A 23,068-nucleotide genomic window follows, 5' to 3' on the forward strand; every position below is an offset into this window, starting at 1 on the left:
AAATGTGGGATTGTGCTTTCCCCCCCATCACTTAGAGTTCAATTCTTTTTTCTTGTACCTAAGAATACGAGCTAGGATGAAATAGGGAACGGCGGACATAGTTTATTGTGTTTATTGTTCTCCTTTTATTACAATTTTCTTTTGTTCTCCTAGAAAATGCATTGGGACCTTGCAATGTCTTTATTCTAAAGCTTAGTCCCTAACAGCTTGCAAGTGACCTGAGCCTTATATTCTAAATTAGATTCTGCCAGTCTCTGAAAGGGTCTAACATTCTCATGTAACTTTTAGTTTTACGCTCCGTTATCTGCAAAAGTGAGACAATTAAAACAAGGTTAACAGGGACCCCCAAATTAACATACATTGTCTCTCATCATGATGCATTTTAGAATCAATAGTATACATGCTACATCCTTAATGAATTTAATTAATTGTGTTAGACTGCCGTAGTTTTAAACTCTTTTCATTAGCTTACCCTCTACAGTTGTAGTTAATGAATCCACGCAAATGTCTTGATTTGCTGAATGTTCTTCAAACACATTCATTAAAAACAATTTTTATCAATTCAAGCTTATTATCAGAAATGAAAAGAAATCAATGTGTGCATTTTGACCATTTTTCCCCCTTAAAATTACCAGATGACTTTTAATTTATCTCAGGTAAAATTGGATTTTGCTCCAAATCTTTATTACAACCAACTTTTCTATCCAGTTCAAGATGGATCAGATAAAATCAATAAATTGCTGCTTTTATTCACTTGCTTATCATTTGCTTTCTCTCCCAGATTCAGTCACGTTTTATACGCCTCCCTTACTCTTTCCCTGCTGAGCTGATTTACCATGTAATTAAGACTGATGGAATTACTGATGTTTTGAAGACCTCATGCTCAGTCTATAACTTTACAATGCTTCTGAGCCTCAGTTTTAGTTCCCTGTTTATTTATTTCTTTAAAAAAGCACCTTGTCATTATTAGGAAGAAATTTAAAGAAATTTATTTCTTTTAAAAACGTCCTTGCCATTAAAAGGAAGAAATGTCTATTTCTTTCAAATTTTCATTGTCCCAGTCCTAATTTCTTTATGTCTGTGTTTGGGTGCTGAAGTCAAGAATGTAATTCGGTGCTGAAGAGTCTTGTAAAGAAGGTACAGCAGGGGTCCATTTCAACATTTTAAACAGGGGACCAATTCATGGTCCCTCAGACTATTGGGGGTTGGACTGGCTGGCTGGGTGTGGGTAGGTGGTCATGTGACTGGGTGGGTGTGGTTAAGTGGTCATGTTATTGTATGGGCATGGCCAATTTAGTAATCCATTAAACAATACACAAAGATTAAACTTTGTTATGCGGATGGAAAGCAGAGCTAGTAAAGGGATGCAGCTGCCTTGGTGTGTGTGTGCGTCTCTGTCTCTCTCCCTCCCTCTCTCTGGAGGCTGAGGAAGCAAAAAGTGGGCCCATTTTTAACCCCTTCGGCCTCCAGAACCACTCTGCCATCCAAAACAGGCCAGTTTTTGGCCTTCTGAGGCAAAAACATGTCTCGTTTTTGCCTCCTCGGCCTCCAGAAGGTGGGAGGGGGACGATAGGTAGGTGGAGTGATGTGGGTGGGGCATCCTTGTGGTCCCTTGCAGGCCAGATTAATTGTTTTGGCATGCCATATCCGGCCCCGGACCGTAGTTTGAGGATCCCTGAGCTACAGTTTTGTTTTGGATGACAAAGTAGATTGGAAAATACTAACTGGATAAGTAGCACTAAAATTCAAATAAAGTTGGCATGCATCCTTCAGATTAGAATTATTTCTTGTACTTTCTTGTACATACTGTGTGACTTTACCCCCATGTCCGTATAGTTTTCTTAGAAAGTGCAGAAACATGGGTTTTGAGGATAGTTTTCAATATCCAGACTACATTAAAAGCCTCAGTCCAAATGCCAAACAACATGATGGTGCTTAACTTTCAAAACCAACCAGGGCCAGCAATTATAATCACCTGCTCAGTTTTCCAAAATTACATTTCCCAATTTTTCTCAAAGAAAGCCATTTAGTTTTCTGGTGACCTTGGAAGAATGACTGATAGAAAAAACAATTCTCAATTATTTATACAATGATACTGTGCTGACGTTTCTTGAATTTTTATTTTTTTGCCAACATGGCTTCTGATATCATAGTATGTCAGTGCATTTTTTTATTGAAAAAAAAATAGTTTAATGATATCTTTGACTTTAGTCAAGGATGTAAGATGCATGCTGTTGGTGCTGACTGACATAACTATAAACAAAGATATATAAGCATCACAAGCCTATCTTACTTTTTTCCTTTCTTACCCAGGGAATATACTTTATAAAGGCCATAGTTTTTTTCTCTTTTCCTTTTCTGTTTCCTTTTGTTACTTTTTTCCTAACGTTTCCTCTTGCTAGCTGAATAGCAGTTGTTTCAATAATTAGTATATCCTGTGTTATGAATAGCAACGAATGGCCAGAGACACATTTAAATTGAACTTACAGTATATGTTGGGGTTATAAGTTGGATTTAACTGATTTTTATTTTGCTTCATTACCACACAAGCAACAATCTAATTTATACTGCAATATGATCATTAATATTACTCATAGATCTATATACTGGAAAAGGAAAAATGCTGCTTAAGTCATTCTCCATTTCATTATACTGATATTCTTTGCACTATTTCTCTATAATATATTACTATCATTTTAACAATATTTCATCTGCATTTATAAGCTAGTAAAGACATCACAGCAAGACAGAGCCAGAAGAATAAATTCAGATAAAATTGTGGTATCTTTCCAAAACTCTACAGATGCAGTTATGTTAGCAATGATCTGGATTTTTTTAAAGAAGGAATAAGAGAGGCAAATGTTATTCTTCTTAATTTCCCCACATCCTGTACTTAATCATTCCAGGATGCTGCCTTAACTTTTCTGTAAATCCTAACTTTCTTGGATACTTTTGAAAAGGTATTGACTTTTTTTTAGATTTATATTCTACTTTTCCCAGGAGCTTAAGGCATCATGTGCATGAAAATAGCTTTACTTTATACCTACAATAATGACTCTTTTAGTTATTAGGCTGAGAATATATCTTTCCCCCTACACTAAAATGAAAGAAAAAATCAGGATATTTTTGTGGATGAAGATAGCTTTATACTTGAACTCCCATATCCTAGACAAAGCCTTAAGCTCTGCATCTCACTGGTAAACTACCAGTGTGTGGCATTAATTATGCCAGTAATTAGGTAGGTTCTCCTCTTTATTAAATGAAAATGAAATGATGACATAGTTAAGGAAGTTCTGATTTAAGCCAAAAGATCAACAGACTCTGTAATAATGTAAATATGTCTATTGATCTTCAAGTCACATGAATCAAATATTTTGGCATGTTGTATGCAAAAGGAGCAGGGGAAATTAACAAAAGTATTTACATGAATGTGTTAATTACTGCTTTTGTGCTTTTATAAAATTACAATATTGCATTTTCAACTGCAACATCAGACCCTTTCTTTTTATAATCTGAAATTAAGTAACTACATCTAATGTAGCCAGGAATCCTTTCTCCAAATATGGGTTTAAAAGAAAACATCAAGAAATCCATATAGCAGTCGTGCGTTGCATTATGGGTGCGGCACGCCCGCACACGACCTCCCTGCGCTCCCCCCACTTGTGGCACGCGAGCCAAAAAAGGTTCGCCATCGCTGCCATATAGTTTCAAATCATCTTAAAAATGGTGCCATATTGAATGTGCATTATAATCCACACAATTAGAGAGATTATGGGGGTTTGCAGACCTTTGCAAATAAAGGCTGGTTTTTACCAACAGTTTGTTGAGTTCATTGAAGCTCATGGCCTTTCTCATATGAAAATTGATTGGTAAAAGGGCAAGTTCTGAGATATGAAATTTTCCCCACTTATGTTTAGTCATCTTCCAACTTTCCTCATTGTCCTCAGTTGGGATATGTGCTAAGGAACTGAATGGACTCTGCAGAATGTGGGAGGCAACTGAGGCATGCTTGTACCATTGTCCAAGGTTCTGTTTAAGACAGGGGTGAGATCTTACCAGTTTAACAAGTGGTTTGCTGAGCATGCATAGCCCGCAGGAAAACAACTGAGGTGTGACAATCCACTCTGCCGCGCCTATCAACTGGACTAAAAAACAAGGAAATATAGGTGACTATAGATAGGGGCAGGCGGGCCCATCTGAAGGTCGGAGAGAACCAGTTCACTCACAGCTGATCTTTGGAGCTACCAGTTCGCCTGAACCAGGCCGAACCGGTACAATTCCACCCCGATTTAAGAGCAACTTCAACAGAAGATCCAATATGCTAGCTGGAAAATTCTCCAGACCTTCTGGAAATTGTGTGAGCCATTAATTGCAGGAGAAGACCATCCTATTAGTTCCTCCATCCCTGCAAAGAGAAATATTATTAGTAGTCTAAACCTTAAAGGAGGAAATAGTGTGATCATAACAATGAATGGATAGGAGATCAACCTCCTTCAGAGCAGGAAGGCAATTTTGCAAGCTTGTGATGCATTTAAGTAAGTTTGGCTAGTTGGGTGAGGCTATGATGTTATTGGTTGGGATGCATGTCCCTACATGCCAAGTGCATGCTGTAAAAAAGAAGGACTTCCTGTAAGAGTTAAATCAGTGGTAGGCTGATTAACTAGAAGGTGGAATAAAATTCCTCTGTCAACTATTTAGTCCCAGACAAATGTTTTGGAAGAAGAGGTAGTTGGAAGATTACAAGCAAAGCATATATTTCAGGAGGAGAACAAGGAAAGTGAAGGTCTCAGGGAAGAAGAAAATGGCCTATCTCCAATGACTAAACTTCAAGGTGAGTTTCCCAACTGTGGGGTTAACTGCACTGCTGGATTCCCACCCTTTCAGGACATGTGAGAAGCCTAGAAGCTATAACAATTTTAAAAGGGTTTATTTAGAAACTAGAAGGCCAGAACAGGCAACACCACCCTGCGTTTGGACTTCACATATGATCTGCGGCTGCAGTTTCCTGTCCTGCTTTCAAAGTATATTTTCTTGCTTTTGTTAACTCGAGTGCTGCTGTTCTTTGCTTTCTTCAAGATTAAACTTTGCACTTTGATTGGCTACTTGAGGGAGACCAGAACACACACACACACACACACACACACACACACACACACACACTTTATTTTTCCAGCAATAGGTTCATCTGCAGATTAACACAAAAAATACTGCTCAAACCCAGTAAGAATGTTTTATATATTTCTGTGCATATAATGTAGAGTATGTGAGCTTTTATTTTCTCTGAATCACCTATGTGTGGATTCCTTTCCTTTCCCTTCCTCCAGAAATAAGAAAATGTAACTTTTTAATATAAACTGGTTGTTTTGCCTTTGTATTTTTGTTGCACTTTGAAGCTTTAATGTTATAAAATGTTATTATGGTATAATGTTATTCTATTTTATATAAATGTATTTTACATACATACAATTTTCCAGTAACACTCATCCTCAAAAAGCAAAGTCAGTGGCAATTGCTTTTCTGGCATGGAAAGTAGGAAAGCCTAGCAGAGCAGGAATTGTCAAGTGGGAGAGTGTGATAGCCTTCAGTCTGAGCAAAATACCTTACAAACTGTTGCTAAAATGTCTTGGTTCACACATAATTTTAGTAAAGTGGCTGATTAATGTTCTGTGATCTGAACATAGAATAGGAACAGCTTAAGGGTATACTACTGATATACCTTACATGAGGAAGTCAGTGTTTCCAACTGTATATAAGTATAAAATATAGCTATCTAAATTTAAACAGTACTTGAAGGTATCTGAACTCACTCATAATAACTAATACAAATGTAGAAAATCATCAGGAGAGAAGCTGCTTTCAGGTTTTTTTTGTGCACAGAACATCAAATGCATAATTGGGCACAAATTGTAGATTTGTGCTTGGTATAATGATCTCCTGGCTGTCAAAGAAAAAAAAATCCCTTGAAACCCAAATAGCTAATCTATTTGATTACTTAGCGTATTTTTCGGAGTATAAGACGCTCCAAAGTATAAGACACACCTAGCTTTTGTGGAGGAAAACAAGGGGAAAAATCTGCTTCTGCCTCCCAGCGATTTGCCTCCTTGCAACAAACAGCAAACCATACAGACGATGTACACTGTTTGTGGTGTTACATTTCAGACTATACTTGTACAGATGCTGTTAAAATTGATGTGCTTTCTGGAAGTAGAGTTATTCTCTGCTATTTAAAAGAAGATGCAATGGCACTGGGCCTCTTCAGATCAAGCATTTATTTTAAAATGATCTTAATTTTGTTAAGCTGTCTAGAACAATAATAAAGCGGTTTTTAAAAAATAAGTCTAATAATTTGAACATTCTACAGGCATTTATAGTTATTGACTTACCTTCTTGCAGCAAAAGCAAGCATCTTAATTAGTCCAAGAAAAAAGAATCTGCTTCTGCCTCCCAATAATTTGCCTTGTGGAGCAAACAGTTTCACTTTCAGTTTAAGTGGGCCTTCTGATCATCAGTTGTTTCAGGCTGCAGGGATTGCTATAGCCTGTTGCAGCATCCACAAGCCCCATTTTCCCTTTTTTCTGCAAGGAAGTAAATTGCTGGGAGGCAGAGGCCAAAGGGTTGGGGCCGGTAGGTGGGTGGGGCTACATTCAGTATATAAGACACACACAAATTTTCACCCTTTTAGGGGAGAAAAAGTTGTGTCTTATACTCCCCAAAATACAGTACTTACTTGTTTGTTTGTTTGTTTGTTTGTTTGTTCCACACATGTCCCTTACAAGGTGACTCTGGGCAGTATCTAGAGATACTTAGTGATTTGGAAAAACTGTATTTATCTCTTAGGGTGAATTATAATTTTGCCTAATTGTATGGTACTAGCTGACTCCAACGCTGGCCATAGGGGGCGAACAACTGCCCCCTGTGGAATGGGCGCGCAATTTGGGTGTCCTCCTAGATGCCCGGCTGTCAATGGACGACCATGTGGCAGCCGTGGCAAGGGGGGCATTCCACCGGGTTCGCCTGGTGCGCCAATTGCGCCCCCTTCTGGACCGGGATGCCCTACGCATGGTCACTCATGCACTGGTGACGTCTCGCCTGGACTACTGTAATGCTCTCTACATGGGGCTTCCCTTGGGACGCGCCCGAAAACTGCAGCTAGTCCAGAACGCAGCCATGCGGGCAGTCATGGGGAGTACCAGGTACTCCCACGTAACACCGCTCCTGCGCGAGCTGCACTGGCTACCTGTGGTCGTTCGGGTGCGTTTCAAGGTTCTGACCACCATCTTTAAAGCGCTCCATGGCATAGGGCCTAGCTACCTGCGGGATCGCATCCTCCCACACACATCCCTGCGGCCAATTTGCTCTCACAGGGAGGGGCTTCTCCTGGTGCCGTCCACTAGGCAATGCCAACGGGCGACACCAAGGAGTAGGGCCTTCTCTGTGATGGGCCCAATCCTCTGGAATGACCTCCCCCCCGACATTAGAACCACCTCGGACTTCCGCTCCTTCCGGCAGAAACTGAAGACACACCTGTTCCGACTGGCTGGCCTGGCATAATTTTAACGTCTACCTCCTGGCATATATATTTCTTACTGTTTTTTTAGGGGGATTGTTCTTTTAAACTTAATTTTATAGGATATTGGGGTTTTAAATTCTGTACATTTTAAATTATTTACTTAGCAGTGCAGTTCTGTATATCTTTTTATCCTCCTCTTATTTATTTATGTATCTATCCACTTAATAATTTTAATTGTTTAAATTTTATAGTTATTTATGATGTATTTTGATATGGACTGTACACCGCCCCGAGTCCCTTTCGGGAGAGGGGGCGGTCTATAAGCGCAAATAAATAAATAAATAAATAAATAAATAAATAAATAAATAAATAAATAATAAATAAATATGGTACTAAGAAGCTGAGCTTGTGATCAGAAGGTCGGCAGTTCAGCGGTTCAAATCCCTAGTGCTGTGTAACGGAGTGAGCTCCCGTTACTTGTTCTAGCTTCTGCCAACCTACCAGTTCAAAAGCATATAAAAATGCAAGTAGAAAAATAGGAACCTTTTCGGTGGGAAAGTAACAGAGCTCCATGCACTTTCAGCATTTAGTCATGCTGGCCACATGACCACAGAGAATGTCTTCGGACAGCGCTGCTTCTTCGGCTTTGAAAAAGAGATGAGCACTGCCCCCTAGAGTCAGGAACAATTGGCACATATGTGAGAGAGGAACCTTTTCCTTTTGTCTTACGGTGATAACTGCCTTGTTGTCAAATGAAATTGTGTCTTACAGTAATCATTTTGAGAAGAAAAATGTTCTCATAAGACGAACCAATTCTTATTCAACTGATGAACACGCATCCTTTCATGCTAAGGATAATCTTCTGGGATGGAATGATTGTGGATGATAATTACAGAGTTAATAAAATGTAATTATGATAAACAAGTAGGTCATGTGATACCTCTTCTGCCAGATCCCAAGATTTTAGTAATTCTACACTATTTAGATAAGTTTCTTGAATGAAAGAAAATAGTGGTTGTAGTTCATACTCGCCGCCCCGAGTCCCTTGGTGGAGAGGGTGCGGCATATAAATTAGATTAATAATAATAATAGTAATAGTAATAGTAATAATAATAATAATAATAATAATAATAATAATAATAATAATAATAGTAAAATTTTTCATTGGCCAATTCTAAACTAAATGTAGACTGCCAAGTAATAATGAATTGAATCTGTATTCCCTATTGACTTTTTTGCTGGGATGCTGCAACCATTATAAATACATGCTAATTGCCGAGTGCCCAAATTTTGATGATATGACCACAGGGATTGTAAATGTGAAAATGGTCATACATTACTTTTTTCAGTGCCTTTACAACTAAATGGTCACTAAATGAATGATTTGTAAGTTGAGTTACATGTATATGAGTCAAAAATCGTTCATGTCACAATATGATTATTGAATCCCATCTGTTTCTAACTTACCGGAAAAGAAGTACGGCCTCAATGTTAAGGGGATGTTAAGCAATTTATAAATAATTAGCCTCAATGTTATTTTTAGACTTGAAGAAATATCCCTAGAAATACAAATAGTTGTGAAGGAACAGTAGGGGAAAGATTTTCCCCCCAATTTCTTTCTATCTGAAAGCATCTCCACTTTGAGAAGGTGCTGAATTACGATAGTCTTTTGCCTGATTCAGCAGGGTTACGTTTAAGCTCTTATTGGATCTCAATTGTCACATGAATTGAGCCAATAGTATGACGGAACAGATCCAAGGATATCACGGCTGCCATGAAGTTCTGAATTTCTTCAAAGGTCCCAATTTCTTCAAGTTTGGGAAGGGTGAGTAATATTTGGATTGTTTGTTCATATTTCTAGGGCAATATTTTTTATTATATTTCATTTTGCTATAAGCTGCCAAGAGCCAGGATGATTTAGAGGATATGTACAAATATGATAAATCAATGCAGACTTTTAAAAGCACTTAACTCATCTTTTCACTTTCACTCTAGATGTATATTCTTTTTCCTTCCCCTGAACATGTTCTACCACATGTGTTTATTTTCTTCAGCAAACTATACTTCAGCTTACATGTTATTATTAATATAAATAATGCTAGAGGAAAGCAATGATAAATATTCACATTGCAGATTTCAGTTGTTCAGAATGCTTCAGGTACCCCATAAGCTTAATTTCCTTCTGTTGAAAAGATTTTCACTTTCTCTTTCCAATACTAATTGCAAAATATATAAGTGGTGGGAGGTGGACAGTCTGGACCGTTGCTACCCACAGTTATTTGATCATTTATTTATTACATTTAAAATTCAATGACTCAGTCACAAAATCACAATAGTCAAGGGCTAGAAAACTAACTTTTTTTTTTAAAAAAAGTCTCTCTCTCCATGCTTATATTTTTAATGGATTGCCTAGGTGCCATCAAATTGTTCTCAACTGCTAATGACCACATAGATAGTTTTTCTCCAAGACAATTTATTCTTGAGCTGTTGTTTCATGTCTCCCAAAGGTGCTTTCATTCTAATTGAGTCCATCCACCTTGCAATTGATTGTCCTCTTCCTCTCTTCTCTCCTTTCAGTTTTCCCAGCAATAAAGCATTTTCCATAAAGTTAGGTCTTTGCATAATGTGTCCAGAGTAGGATAATTTGAGCCTTGAGTAAGAACTCTGAGTAGATTTATTCAATGATCCATTAATTTGTTTTCTGGCCTGTTCATGATCTTCTCGGGAGTCTTCTATAACACCAAAGTTCAAAAGTGTCAAAAATGATCTTCCTATCCTGCTTCTTTAAAGTCCAAGTTTTGATTCTGTCCAATATCACAAAGATTACTATCGCTAGCCTCCGTTGTATTTTTTGAAGCGTTAATACCACCTTATAATGCCTTGGTAAGATAATATTTGAAATATTGTATCTAGTTTTCATCAGCTCGATATAAAAAAGATGTTGACACTCTAAAACAGTGATGGCAAACCTATGGCATGCGTGCCACAGGTGGCACGCGGAGCCATTTGTCAGGGCACGCGAGGCGCTGCCCTGTCAGCTGGCCAGCATGCATGCAGGCGCTGGCCAGCTGAGTTTACCCTTTTTTAAAGCCATTTTTCGCCCTCCCCAGGCTCCAGAGGCTTTATAGGAGCCTGGGGAGGGCGAAAAGAGCCCCCCTGGCCCCCCAGAGGCCCTCCGGAGGCTTCATGAGCTTCCCTGAAGCCTCGGGAGTGCATAAAACCAGCCCTACGGGCAAACCGGAAATTCAGGAACGCATTTCCAGTTTGCTCGGAGGGTCGTTTTGAGCGCTCCGAAGACTTCAGGGAAGCCTCTTGATGGTCCCTGAAGCCTTCGGAGCGCTCAAAACGACCCTCCGACCAAACCAGAAGTGACTTCCGGTTTGCTCAGAGGGTCGTCTTAAGTGCTCCAAAGGCTTCAGGGAAGCCTCTTGATGGTCCCTGAAGCCTTCGGAGCGCTTAAAACGACGCTCCAACCAAACCGGAAGTGACTTCCGCTTTGCTCAGAGGGTCATTGTGGCTGCTGACCACAGCCTCCTGAAGGTCCCTGAACCCTCTGGAGGGCTTCCCGGGGGGCGGGGGAGGCTGTTTTCGCCCTCCCCATGCTCCTATAAAGCCTTTGGAGCCTGGGGAGGGCAAAAAAAACATGCAAAAATTGGGGGGGGGGTCGTGCATGTAGTGCATGCATGCGCGCTGGGGGGGTGTCGCACATTGCATTTTGGGTGTGGCACGTCTGCACACGACCCCCCTGCGCTCCCCCCACTTATGGCACGTGAGCCAAAAAAGGTTCGCCATTGCTGCTCTAGAAATAAAAGAGCAATAAATATGATTAGGGGCCTGGAAGCTAAAACATACAAAGAGCAATTGCTGGAATTTGGTATGTCTACTAGTTTAATTTAATTTAATTTAATTTAATTTAATTTAATTTAATTTAATTTAATTAGCACTTCTAGACCGCCCCCTCTCCCAAAAGGGACTCGGGGCGGTGTACAGTCCATATCAAAAACATCATACATAATAACAATTAAAAATTATTAAATGGATAAATACATAAATAAGAGGAGGATAAAATAGACAGAACTGTAATTGCTAAATAAATAATTTAAAATATACAAAGTTTAAAACCCCAGTGTCTTATAAAATTAAGTCCCCTAAAAAACCAGTAGGAAATATATATGCCAGGAGGTAGACGTTAAGAATTATGCCAGACCAGCCAGTCGGAACAGGTGAGTCTTCAGTTTCTGCCGGAAGGAGCGGAAGTCAGTGGTGGTTCTAATGTTGGGGGGGAGGTCATTCCAGAGGGTTGGGCCCATCACAGAGAAGGCCCTACTCCTTGGTGTCGCCCGTTGGCATTGCCTAGTGGACGGCACCAGGAGAAGCCCCTCCCTGTGAGAGCGAATTGGCCACAGGGATGTATGTGGGAGGATGCGATCCCGCAGGTAACTAGGCCCTATGCCATGGAGCGCTTTAAAGATGGTGGTCAATACCTTGAAACGCACCCGAAAGACCACAGGTAGCCAGTGCAGCTCGCGCAGGAGCGGTGTTACGTGGGAGTACCTAGTACTCCCCATGACTGCCCGCGCGGCTGCGTTCTGGACTAGCTGCAGTCTTCGTGCGCGTCCCAAGGGAAGCCCCATGTAGAGAGCATTACAGTAGTCCAGGCGAGACGTCACCAGTGCATGAGTGACCGTGCGTAGGGCATCCCGGTCCAGAAGGGGGCGCAATTGGTGCACCAGGCGAACCTGGTGGAACGCCCCCCCTAGCCACGGCTGCCACATGGTCGTCCATTGACAGCCGGGCATCAAGGAGGACGCCCAAATTGCGCGCCCGTTCCACAGGGGGCAGTTGTTTCGCCCCCTATGGCCAGCGTTGGAGTCAGCTGACTGAACCGAGGTGCCGGTAGCCACAGCCACTCAGTCTTGGAGGGGTTGAGTTTGAGTCTGTTGTCCCCCATCCAGACCCCGACGGCTTCCAAACACCGGGACATCACTTCGACAGCCTCGCTGGGGTGATTTGGGGTTGAAAGGAAAAGGAAAACTAAGGATGATCTGATAGCAGTGTTCCAATATCTAAGTGGCTGACACAAAGAAGAGAGGGTTAACCTATTTTCTATAGCACCTGCAGGCACTACATAAAGCAATGGATGGAAACTAATCAAGGAGATGACCAACCAAACAATCAGTGTAACGACTTGCCTGTAGAGGTTGTGGGTGCTCCAACACTTGAGTTTTTTATAATGAGATTGAACAATCATTTGTCTAAAATTGTATATGGTTTCCTGCTTGAGTTGAGGGTAGGACTCAAAAACCTCCAAGGTCCTTTCCAATTTTGTTAGTCTGTATTTTGATCCTTTAGTGTTAATGGTTGATAATGCAAAAGCTATCCACCACTTTGATATCTTCCTTATGAATTCTAACGCTAGTTGTCATTAATTTGGTTTATGTTATATTTTATCCCTTTTTTCATTGCATTCCTTGAATTTAATACTAGGGCTTGCAGATCCTTTGCATTTTGGCTACTGGGGTAGCATCAGCCATATACTACAGGTTATTGATGATTTTTCTTCCAATTTTAAAACCAAACTCCTCATCTTCCAATCCAGCTTCCCTTAATATATTCTGCACATAAATTGAATAAATATGGGGGACAGTGTGCAGTTTTGTCACACTCCTTTGCCAACCTAGATCCAGTCTATTTCACCATGTTCTGTCTGACTTGGCTTTCCGACCTGTGTATAAATTGATCATGGGGACAATGAGATATTGTGGGATTCCTATTTTCTGAGCACAGTTCCACAACTTCACCTGATCAGCTCTATCAAAGGCTTTTCTATAATTGATGAAGCACATAGTGACTTCTTTTTTATGTTTTTTTTGACTTTTTCAATTATCCAGATAATGACTCATGTTTTTAAGCTTTTTCTAAAACCAGATTGAACATCTAGCATATATTTTTCCATGCAGAACTCTAATGGTGTTGGATGACTTAAAGCATTATTTTGCTAGCACATGTAATTAAGGTTATTGTACATTTTTTTTTGGGGGGTGCGTGTGTGTGTGCATGTGTGTGTGTGCTTAGTTAAGTCTCCTTTTTTGATATTGGAATCTAGATTGACCTCTTCCAATATGGCCATTACATCATTTTCGAGATTGGCTGACATAGCTTGGTTAAAATATTGACTGATTTTTTTGTGTGTTGTTTGCCAATTTTCAGTGAGTATTCTATCAGTTGCTGTAGTCTTCCTATTGCATAATGATCAGAGTGCTGATCTAACTTCATCTTCTAATACTAGTGGTTCTTCTATGTTGGGAATAGAATATCTTCTAAGTTATCTTGGATGTTGACATTTCTACTGAATAGTATTTCAATGTACTTCTTCCATCTTCCTTTGATCTTCTTTGAATTGATGATTAAATGTCCATTGGCATCCTTTAGCATATCAATTTGAAGTTAGAACCTCCATTTGAGTTCAGAGATCTTTGAAATAATCTTCTCTGGTTTTCCATCTCTGTTGCCATCTTCAATGCCTTTATAAATGTTGTTGTAATGTTTCTTGTCTCTTTTAACAGCCCGGAAACTGTTAATTCCTTTATGAGATATTTGGCGTCAACTTCTCTTTTTGGCAATTTTCACAGCTCATTCTGATATTCAGCTTGCTTGCTTTTATTTCTTCATTTTTGGCAGTGTATTTTTACATACATTCTTAATAACTTTAAGTTTATTCCATAATTCATCTGCTTTTCTATCAATGAGTTTATGACTTCAAACAAATTCCTGATGTTCTCTTTGAAAATGATGGAGATGTATTCAAGATAATATTATGAAAACTTCTTCTATTACTTCTTCTTTTTCTTCTTCTCCTTTCCCTTTCCCTTCCCTCCTCCTCCCTCTCCCCTCCCCATCCTATTCCTCTTCTTCCCCCTCCTCCCCATTTCCATTCACTCTTTTCCTTCTTTTCTTGTAGTTTATGATGTAATATACGTACTTATTTTTAGGTGGAAAGGGGAAAAAAAGGTTCAAATTGAACTCATCTCCTTGTCATTGCTTTTTTGTAAAATTAAACAGAATTGAGACTTCCTATGTTGTGGAATTCACTACTACAACCTAAAGTCCACCAATTCAAGTGGTAATAGTATCAGTGAATATTAATCAAAATGACTATCTAATCTTTAATATTCAAGGCAAAATGCTTCTCAACAAGTGATTTTGTCTTGCCTATACAGCTGATCCTCATTTAATGAATATTTCTTTAGTCACTTAAAATAGCACCGTATGAGTGATATTTACAATTGAATCTCATTGAAGCATGCCCATGCCCATGCTCACATGATCATGATTTGCAACTGTCAGAACTGGCTTCCAACAGACAAAGTCAATGGGAAGGTGGAAGGAAATTGGAAGTTGAGGCCACATGGAGTCCTTGCTTAGTGAGCTGCATGATCTTTGCTTAAGGATAGCGCCCAGGACTGCCAGAACTGCCATTGCTAAGAGGCATGCTCATGTGGTTATTCAGGTTATGATTTAGCAACAGATTTTCCATTACCAATTGTTTAAGTGAAGACTATTGCATCTGATACTGCACGTATCAGAACCAGAGATGGGTTCCTACCAGTTTGGCTGAGTAAGTAGTAACTTGGCCTGCCACGCCCCTGAATCGGTTGTTTCAGCAGCGCCATAGGCACCGACATCTTGTTTTTTACTTCTGCGCATGCGCAGAAGCACTTTTAGAAATACTGTGCATGCGCTGCACGGCCCTGAGCTAACCGGCAGTAGCAGCAGCTGAAACCCACCCCTGATCAGAACTAACTAGGAGCTATGATTATAAAATGATGGCTTGTTGGGAAAAAAAGCACTGGCCTTAGCTCAGTGAAAGTAATGGATTTATGTACTATTGGAAGGGTCAGTACAAGTTCAAAACAAAATATAGACTACAATTACTAGAGGAATGAATAACGTAATCAAGGATATTTCCATTTAATATTTTCACTTATCTAGACTGCATCTACAATGTTAAGAAAATTAAGCATTCTGGAAAGCTGTAATCTAAATATCTAGCAGACAGTTCTTTAAGAAAAGCAAATTGATTGAAATGCAGGCCCAACACTTTATGAGCTACTGAAATAGATTTTAATGTTTTTTCCCCATAGCAAATTGTAATAAGAGTATTGGTAGAACTAAGTGGAGAATATGAAATCTTGTTTGAGGGAATTAAAAAAAACCTCACTGATGATATAAGATATATACTATACAGATGGAAACATTTTTTTTACCCATTGAAGCAAAACATTGCGGATATTGACTTTTTCCTATTTTGAGATTCCCAGTCTGTAACCTCATTAGGTTCCTAAAATAACTCAGGCCTCATTGGCGATATTTATTTGTATCAAGAAATCAGTAGGATTCTTGATGAAAATACAATGTAAGTTCTGATTTCTTAGTTTGGGATTTGTGAGAAATAAATATACCAGCTGCTCATCTTGGCTGAAATCCGCAGGGAAGCAGAATGCTTAGTAAAGTTAGGAACGATGCCCATCTTTGACAAACACTGTCTGTTGAAGTGTTAGGGCTCCATAGCCAACTGCTCAGTTTTGTGTGAATGACAACATGGTAGCATGAACATTTAACTGCAACTAGCAACAGACAGCACTGAAAGAAATCTTCAGCATTCACACCAATAAATAAGCAGCGGGATTATATTCACTTGCATAGAGTGACTGCAAATAATTGTGTAGCTGTGAAACAATAAAAATTGCTTTGGAATATGCATTTTTTACTGATCAAAGATTTATATATTAAACACTTGAAACCATTAGAGCTCTCAAATAATCAGTTACAAGATAAAAATAAATAGAAAATTTATTTTAATCCCATTGTTCAGCTCCCACCATTGTCCTTTGAGCATTTTAATTTCTAGTAATGTTTTTTGATTGCATACTAACACCTACATACAAAACCATGAACTGAAAATTTTAACCATACTTCCTGTCTGATCCCATGAAATCACTAGCCACACTTCATGCAGGTTTTAAGGTTGTAACATCTGACATGGCTTACCACTAGAAGGCAGCAAAGAGATGGCAGGGGGAAAAAACATTTGCTGTGATAAACTGGTTGTTGAAAAGACAGGTTTGAACCCAGACATGGCATTTCCCCAAAAACCGTGCTTGATGCATGCTGCATGTGCAGTGCAACAAAAAATGCTCTGCGCATGCGCAGAAGAAAAAACAAAATGGCGGCACCTCTGATGCAGCCGAGAGAACTGGTCCAGGGCGTGGCAGGCCTGGGTCACTACCGGTTCCAGCGACCTAGGCCGGCAAGTTACTACTGGTTCGGCCGAACCAGGCCGAACTGGTAGGAAGCCATCTCTGAACGCATTATTTCAAGATATATGTATATATTTATCTCTGTACCAGAATAAATTTGAGGTTGCTGGAAACATCATGCCAGTATCCCAATTCTTTTTGACATGGTGCAGAATAGAGATGGAATCATCAGACTTCTTTGTTTTTGTTTTATTAATATAAAAGGGTTAAATCTAGAACAACCAAAGCCTTTGGGACAATCCACATTACTTACCCAAAGTATTGTTTTCAGATGTGAAAACAATGGGAAATTTTGTGCAGATAGATGATAGATAGATAGATAGATAGATAGATAGATAGATAGATAGATAGATAGATAGATGATAGATAGACAGACAGACAGACAGAAAATAAACTATTTTAAATCCTCTAATTTTTATCACTTGACTGTTTCTCTTTCCTTAGCTCAGCTGAGTGTTTTGTGAGCTTCCTATGATTGAATGGAATAATGCTTGGAGAAACTGGTTTTCCAAAAAGATAATCTTAAACTTTTTCAGGAAAAAAATTGGGAGACGTCCAAGTTAAATCACACTGTGAATTTAAGTAAAAGTGTAAATAGCCAGTAGGGCAATTAAGAGTATCCAAAAACTAAATATCTGATTTGGGGGTAGATAGATGATAGATGATAGATAGATAGATAGATGATAGATGATAGATAGATAGATAGATAGATAGATAGATAGATAGATAGATGATAGATAGATAGATAGATAGATAGATAGATAGATAGATAGACAGACAGATAGATAGATAGATAGATAGATAATCAAGTCTTCATAGAAAGTTTTAATAACTAGGCTATTCTCAAAATAAGTAAGGAGATTTTATTCTAATCAGAAAAAAGAAAGAAACTTTACCAAAAAAAGACTACAATAAAACCAAAATTCACAAGTTAAAACACTGTTGTGATTCCAATGATACTGATAATTTTGCATTCTCTGAGGGCACAATAAAGTTTCACAACTATGAATATTTCCTGGCATGCCAGTATATTAGCCCGTTCAAATATTTCCCTGGGGTATTCAGTGGTGTAATGATAGTTAATGACATATGAAGTGCAAGAGTCTGTATGTTCTTTTTTGGGGGGGTTTGGTAGGAGGAATTTCCATTCATTTAATTGTGGATGAAAAATGAATATTTATTTAATCCAAACAGTGGGGATGACATGTCAAAAGTAGTTAGTGATTTTATTTTTGGTTCTTCCTCCAGTTTTTCTCCTTTGGGTCTTTTCTTCCATCAAAGATAATGATACACTAAGACAAAGTTTTCTGCTTAACAGCAAAGCGAGCAGAAGGCACCCAAAATACATGTAATCAATAAGCTAAACTTCCTCTATAATGTATCTCAGTTGTAAAGATGTGCATATGTTCCTTTGTAATTAGCCAATTAATCCTACAAAGGAAAAACAGAATGCCTAGCTGAATAAAAATCCATAGATACTGGGATGTTTTAAAATAGTTTATAATAAGTAGTGTTAAGTAATTAAGCTCCCTGTTAGAAGAGCGAGTATGCAGAGAAGCGTAATGAGAGTGATATGGAATAACAGGCACAAACCAGCATACAGAGACATTGAATAGTAGTATGAAATATAGTAGTTTACTATGTAGAAATATAGAAGTATTCAGAGTTCTGTTAACAGTCCAAGTCATACACGGTTCAGTAATTCAGTTATCAATATTCTCAGTTTAACCCACACCATAGCTAACAGTAACAAACCACAATACCTCAGTAAACACCAACCAGCTTCTAACAAAAACAGAGAGAGAGATCTAACAGCCATTCTGGTTCCCTCTTATAGCTGCTTGAGGTAACAAACCAATTACACCTCTGAAGTATTTAAAGTAACAGTAACATGATCATAGCATAATATACATTGCCAAGCCAAGCCTAGAATTACATCCCTAACAAGTAGGATGCTATGTTTTGAGATTGATATTGTCTTTTTTTTTTAAAAAAAAAAATTGGTTTTTACAAAATTGTTTAAAGGAAAAAGGGTAAAAGAAAGGGTATAGAAAATTTTGACAGCTACATCATGCGGGGAAGGGAATCCCCCCAAATCTCGCAACTTTTACAAAGAGAAATAAAAAAACATCAACATTTGCATAAACATTGGCAGTTTGGGGTTTACATTAAATCATCAGTATGTTCAATCATTTTTGTATCACTTCCAAAAATTACATTATAACAACAATTGCAATAATGTTTCAATTCATTTTTGTGACCTGAGTCTTCTCAGTGTTGAATCCTCCCCCCTGTCTTCTGGCAGAGCCTCGGCCCCTCCCTCCTTCATATCTTGTGTACTATCCCCTGTTTCGTCTAGGAGAGCATTGTGTTTTTTAATGAAAGCCTCCGCTTCCACAATTGTATTAATTCTAATTCTGCTGCCCTCCCAGAAAATCAGCATATCTTCTGGCAATAACCACCTGAACCAGACTCCTTTCTTATATAATTTATTTGCTAAAGAGGAATATTTCTTCCTCTTATCTCTTACTTTCTTTGGAATTTGTTTCAGAATGGTTATTTCTTTGTCTTTATATTTTAGTGGTCCCACCCTTTGAGCTCCTAGACCTCATCTCTTGTGGTCTTTCTAAAAAAATTAACATGGACTTCCCTTGGAACATTGTGTGTTCTAGCGTATGCTGAATTGATCCTGTAAATCAGGTCAATATCCCACCAGAGCTACTGTTTATCTCTTTTGATGTATTCTGCTAAAATTGTGCTCATAATCTCCTTAAGATCTTCATTCTCGGTTTCTGGCAAATTTTGAAATCTAAGGAAAAAGACATCCTTTCAAATTCCATCTTTATCATATAGTTTTCAAATTCTATATTCCCCCTCTGAATTGTCTTAACCTCCTCCCTCATCCCAACCGCACCCTCCTCCAGTACACCTATTCTCTGTTTATTTTGTGTGGCTTGTTGTTGCGTTTCTCTGAGCTGATCATTTAAGTCTGTCAGTTGTTTTTTCAATTCGTCCTGTCCCTTTAAAAGAGTTTGAAGCATTTGGTGTACAGATAAATCCTTTGAACTCTCTTCAGGAGGTTTAGGTTGTAAAAATGACACCAATTGTGTCTGTTGAGTAATCGGACTGGACGTGGAGGATGTCGGGGCCGAAGATGCCTTGCCAGGCGGTAATTTTTTAGGACCCATCATGAAGCTCAGAGATAATTATAAGTCTGTGCAAAAAAAATGGTGTCTGTGGAAAAGCACAACCGGGAGAGATCACGAGGCAGGCAAACCCAAAAGGGAATGTTAATCTTCCAGTGCAGCTCTAAGCAAGTAATTAAACCCAATATTCCAGATCCAGGGGAAGTGTATAGTAGAAGAGGCTCCTGGAGGTCTCTAGGGTGGAAAATAGTTCAAAGCCAGAAAAACTTCCAAGAAAGGAATTTCATTCGTGCAGACAAAGAAGAAGGAGGAGATCGGCCATCTTGGCTCAGCCTTCACAGGAGGTCAGAAAACAACAAGTCAAAAGTTCCCATAAATAGTTTAAAGAAAGATCAACTCAGCCATCCTTTCTCTCGCAATTGTAATAAAAAGTCATTCTCCCATTGCTTAAGGGAAGTGAAAGTCGGTTTTTAACTCTCTCTCCTCCGAGAGAGAGAGACATTGCGAGTGCCGCTTTTCCGAGGGGGGAGGAAACCCGCCCCCTTGCAATCTTAACTCTTCCAGAGATTGAAACAAAGTTTTAAAAGGACTACTGTTCATCAAATTGGATAAATTAGCAAGAAATTCGGGGAAACTTCCCACCTCACCGCACTTCAGCTATAGCCTTCAAGTAATTGTTTCCTTCCAGGCTCCACTCAGCGAAGATGCGCGTGCACCCCCATGCTTCCCAGCTCCTGGGGCGAAGCTGGAGACACCCCCCCCCCCGTGGCCGCCGCCGATCCAGGGAGCCCCTCCAAAGGTAGCCCACCGAAAAGACGAGCTGCGGACGCGCACGTTCGTCGCCTTCGGGGACCGGAAGTCGTCTCCCGAGATTGATATTGTCATGTCAGCAGCATCCGTGACATGCAAATAAAAGCATACATCCAGTGAGTTCAACACATATATCATTTGACTGCAGATGCCTATGTTTTGGATTGGTTTCTGGGGATGGGATAAATTTTATTTTTAAAATGTATAGAAAAGAAAAGAGAAATGTCTGTCATTGTGTATTTACGGAAAAAGAAGTCTACCCCCCTCCCATCCCACCCTTTCAATATTTCTAAAAAGAAAATATTACATTTACAAAGATTTTGGAGGCAGATTTCCTCCCTCCCAATGTAATCTTTCTTTTCCTCCTGAGGGGTGAGGAAGAGCGAGAAAAGTTGTCTTTCACTCAGGTAAATGCATTTTGAACTTACATTTAAAAAAAAACCCTTTCTTCTGCTTACCACATTCTTCTTCAATAGTCTTCTCTTCCCAATCAGTAGCTTTGTTTGTTTGTTTGTTTATTTATTTATTAAAAGTCCTGGTCCTATTAGACCTCTTGGCAGCTTTCGATACCATCAATCATGGTATCCTACTGCAATGACTGGGGGGGGGGGTTGGGAATGGGGGACACCGTTTTGCGGTGGTTCTCCTCCTACCTGTCGGATCGATCACAGTCGGGTTGACTGGAGGACGGAGATCAACCCTGAGGCGCCTTACTTGTGGGGTGCCCCAGGGATCGGTTCTCTCACCCCTCCTGTTCAACATATACATGAAACCGTTGGGCGAGATCATCCGTGGTTTGGGGTATGGTATCATCAATATGCTGATGATACCCAACTTTTCATCTCTACCCCAAACGAGGCCCTCGATGTGATGTTCCAATGCCTGGAGGCTGTACAGATCTGGATGGGGAGGAACAGGTTCAAGCTCAATCCCTCCAGGACTGAGTGGCTGTGGTTTCTGTCATCCCAATTTGTGCATCTTTTTCCATCTTTGATGATAGGGGGAGAAATTTTAGCCCCCTCAGAGAGGGCCCACAATCGGGGAGTCCTCCTGGATATGCGTCTTAGTTTAGAAGAACACCTAATGGTCGTGACCAGGGGGTGCTTTTACCAGGTTCGCCTGGTATGCCAGTTGCGCCCCTTCCTGGATCGGGATGCCTTGTGCACAGTCACTCACACCCTCGTCTTCACTCACCTTGACTACTGTAACACTCTCTACACTGGGCTGCCCTTGAAGAGCACCTGGAGGCTTCAGCTGGTCCAGAATGCGGCTGCACGGTTTGTCATGGGGGTACCTAGGTGCTCCCATGTTATACCCCTTTTAGGCGGCTTGCACTGGCTGCCAGTTGTTTTCTGGGTGCGATTCAAGGTGTTAATTATGATCTTTAAAAAGCTCCATGACTTAGGCCCAGGGTACTTGCGAGACCACCTACTGCCACCGGTAGCTTCCCACTATCCAGTACGATCCCAAAGAGTTGGCCTCCCCAGGGTGCCATCGGCCAGGCAGCATCAGCTGGTGACCCCCAGGGGGACAGCCTTCTCTGTGGGAGTGCCTTCCCTTTGGAATGAGCTGCCCCCGGAGCTTATCATAAATCCCGACTTCTGGTCCTTCCTGTGTGCCCTAAAAAGTTGGCATTTCCAGCAAGCCAGCCTGGCCTGAATAAAATTATTAATTTTAATTGTTATCTTTAATTTAATTTCTAAATCTCATTGTAAATGTCTATTGGGTTTTGGGATATTCTATTTAATCTTTCTTTTAACTTTTGTAATATGTGTTTTTATGTTGTACTCTGCCCTGAGTCCTTTGGGAGAAGGGCAGCATATAAGTCCAATAAACCTAAACCTAAACCTTATTCAGCTATCTGAGCTGCAAAAATGTGACTGTGGGTAGGAACAAAACTCCAACAATATTCTAAATCTCAGAATTACAAAATTGCCAAAGGCAAAATAGCTAGAAGTCATTTAGAATCCACATTCAGAGCATATCAACAGAAGGAGAAGGACCCATTCACAATTACATAGGTAATGTTGTAGAATTGAAGATATCTGTAGTTTTATTTATTTATTTATTATTCACACTTATAGACCGCCCCCTCTCCCGGAGTAGTACTGTAATAACCTTAGGAAAACTTGATTGGAGAAGATTGCCCAAAGCATTTTAAGAATTGTTGCAGCAGTTTTTAAATAGCTAGTAATGGTTAAAGTATCAGCATGGAACAAGCGCTGATCTTTCTGTTCTAATTCCTCAGAGAGCTTGAGCAACAAAACCTGTGTCACAGAAAT

At 39.7% G+C, this 23,068-nt stretch overlaps 1 protein-coding gene across 1 annotated transcript in view; it reads left to right on the plus strand.

Moving 5' to 3' along the window:
• The first annotated feature begins 4,643 nt into the window (after positions 1–4,643).
• SI (sucrase-isomaltase) overlaps positions 4,644–23,068 on the plus strand; it is a 186,155-nt gene continuing 167,730 nt past the window's right edge. The window contains exon 1 of the mRNA XM_081954756.1: positions 4,644–4,831. The gene's annotated coding sequence lies outside the window, so the exon portion shown is untranslated. The remainder of the gene's footprint in view (positions 4,832–23,068) is intronic.

Source organism: Natrix helvetica, assembly GCF_964273705.1.
Source record: "Natrix helvetica genome assembly, chromosome: 5".
In the NCBI taxonomy this organism is placed as follows: domain Eukaryota; kingdom Metazoa; phylum Chordata; class Lepidosauria; order Squamata; family Natricidae; genus Natrix; species Natrix helvetica.